Source organism: Humulus lupulus, chromosome 5 (assembly GCF_963169125.1).
Source record: "Humulus lupulus chromosome 5, drHumLupu1.1, whole genome shotgun sequence".
NCBI lineage: Eukaryota > Viridiplantae > Streptophyta > Magnoliopsida > Rosales > Cannabaceae > Humulus > Humulus lupulus.
This window is the reverse complement of record NC_084797.1, coordinates 106969020-106971900: the sequence shown is the minus strand read 5'-3', so window position 1 is coordinate 106971900 and position 2881 is coordinate 106969020. Positions and strand designations below refer to the sequence as shown.

The 2881-nt window shown below is 33.8% G+C and overlaps 1 non-coding gene and 1 pseudogene across 1 annotated transcript; both read left to right on the top strand.

The window, feature by feature from the left end:
* The first annotated feature begins 355 nt into the window (after nt 1–355).
* LOC133780811 (small nucleolar RNA Z266) lies at nt 356–460 on the top strand. The gene has a single exon (XR_009869627.1). It is a non-coding gene; the product is annotated as a small nucleolar RNA Z266 (small nucleolar RNA).
* A 223-nt stretch (nt 461–683) lies between these two features.
* LOC133780813 (small nucleolar RNA Z266) lies at nt 684–780 on the top strand (annotated as a pseudogene).
* The last annotated feature ends 2101 nt before the right edge of the window (nt 781–2881 follow it).

Below are 2881 nucleotides of genomic sequence, written 5' to 3'. Positions count from 1 at the left end.
TAGGATCCCCTTCCTCAATCATGGAAGTGTGTTGAGTCATAGTTGCGCAAGAGCAATATGCTGGTTTGGGAAGGTCTTTTAAGGGTTCTCGTTTTGAGACCTTCCCAGTTTTCCCACTTTAAATCTCTTCATAGGGCATATCCCTTTACTATGGATCTGAATTTTTCCCATTTTTCAAATCCTATTGGCCACTAGCTTATTTTCTAGTGTGTCCTTTATGTGTTTTGGCTAATGGGATTTTAGGTCATTATAGTTGCTCTGGTGGAATGCCTTTTATTTTGAAATGGTAACGTTTTGCTACCTATATTTTAGATATTTTTCAAGTGATTTATTAATTTCGATTTTCTGTGTTTGGAATTGGCAAGAATGATGATTCAATTAGATGTGTAAAAAGGAGAACAAAAACACATTTCATGAACTCAAAACATTTGAGGCATTTGAACTATCTGGCTTGCTTACCGCAACACCTATATTAAGTTCTGGTCTTAGTTGGTCACAAACACTTCCCTGGCATAGAATGTATGTGTTTGTTTCTCTTTTTTTTTTGAATTCTTTCCATTTTATTTATGTTACTTCTGAAGATATCCCTTATTACTCTGGTCCAGTAGCTTTTTTACTATTATATATATATATATATGTTTTGGAATGGTTTGTTTGTATTAGTTTTGGTAATTGTGTAATGGATTAGGAAAGAATGATGAATCAATTATATGCGTGAAAGGTGAACTCTTTATTGAACTCAACTTTTGAGGCATTTGAATTGTCTGACACATGCCTGTCACAACCATCCTCACCATATAAATGTCTATAAAGTAGAGCTATAGGGAGTATCTCAAGCATCTTTAGCTTAATCTTGAGATCAAGTTGTTCATCTTGGTTTTGTATTTATCATATATATCATTGATGCCATTGCAAATGGAACCAAAACGTTGAACCATTTCTTGTTAGTGAATTGCAACTGAGGGCATCTTGGTTCCTATATCAATTTCCATGTTTCCAAGTTTTTCAATTGTACTCGAGTGCAGCTGAATTTTTGTGTTGGTACACCATGTAATTGTTGGGTGATGACATTTACATGTAAGATTTTTTCATAATAAGTCTAGGATTTTAATCTGTGGAATGATTTTTATTGATGTGGCTTTGTAGATGTTATGCTCGTTTGCATCCAAGAGCTGTAAACTATTGAAAGAAGAAGTGTGGTCCTAGCAACCAGGTTCGTTTTCTTGTTAACTTTATCATGCAATGTTTGTTTTCTTGTTGCTTTGCGATGTTTGTTTTTCGTTGTGTCTATTTTAAATATTTTATTTAGTTTGTTTCTGATCTGGCTTTACTATGCTCGTTTGCATCAGGAGGAGTGCAAGAGCACAAGGTGTGTTAATCATTTGATTTATTATCCATATATAATAATTGGGGAACCCTTTATCAAGCTTAAGCTTGGAGAAAAAACAATTATATATGGCCTTTTTATCATATATCTATATGTATTGTTGAAATAGAGTACTTAATGGGGTTTTGAATCTAATTGTGAAGATTTTGCTTTTCTTTTTGCAATATTTTATGTACAGTTTTTGTTGCCTACAAAAAGGAGCCAAAAGTTCAGTGTAACAAAGGATAATAATGAGAGAACTGTAAAAGTGACCATGAAGTTTGCCAAGGATAGTTTCCAAGATTCTAAACCTATAATAGTTGAAGAATGCAATACTGTAGTTGGGAAATTGAGCTGTTATGATGCATTGGATGATTTTTCTATAACGTTGAATGACATGGTTGATTTGTGTTCGAAAGACAACAAAATCCGAGATACTATTTTGGAGAAAGCTTTCAAGTAGCTACTGCACATGAGTGCGTGAATGGTTCCCCAATATTTTGTACTTGTGTGTTAAAGCTAGGAGATGTTTTTCCCCAATATTTTGTATGTGTGAGAATCTCACATATGACATTAACCAACATTATTATTTTAACATGTTATATTTTGAATTTTGATAGAAGCAAACCCTTAAAAGACTGTTGTTTGTTTGGCCTCATGCTCTTGACATTGACATTTGGAAGGACATTGTAAAGCAGAGGATTTGGGAGTAGTTAACGTGGCCAGCTTGAACCAAGTAATGTATGTGAGGTCTTAGTCTCGCATACATTTAAAAGAGGTCCTTGTTTTAATTCATGGTCTTAGCCTAACTGTCTTCTACATTTATGTGAGGTCCTCGTTTAAATTTGATTAAGAACAATGACAATGATTAAAGGCTCTGAAGATCTTTATGCATATGGTTTTGTAAGTCTCTTTCTTTAGGTTATTAGGCTTTCTGCTAGTTACAGGGCAACGGGGTTTTAACATATTCTTATGTCATATATTCCTTGAAAGAGTATTTTGATTCAGCAAAAAAAAAAAGAGAAAATTGCATAAGGCAATGTATTTTAGCTTTTCTTTTCTTGTTGCTTGGATTTGTTTGTTTTTTGTTGTATTTATTATAAATATTTTATCTAGTTTGTTCCTAAGGAGTTGTTAGGAATGAGTTTCCTAATACGCAGCGGAATGGTGGTGTGGTTGGCCCAATGTACAACAAAAAATTTGTAACATATTTAAACTACCTTTAAATATGCGGATCCATTAATATACATACATTAATCATAAGCAAGATAATAATAGAAATCATACCTCTTGAAGCCTATCAAGTGTCCTTGCTATCTTTTCGTATTTTGAACGATCTTCCTATCCAAGCCGCTCCCACGTACTCACACCAAGATCTTCCAAAGCGTTCTCTACACCTCAAGAAATGTGTGGGCACTTAGAGAATGAAGGATAGTTTATTTGTGATTCTACTTGATGTACTCAACTCATGAGATCAAGAGAATATGCCTAAGGATTGGTTCTTTATTTTTCAGG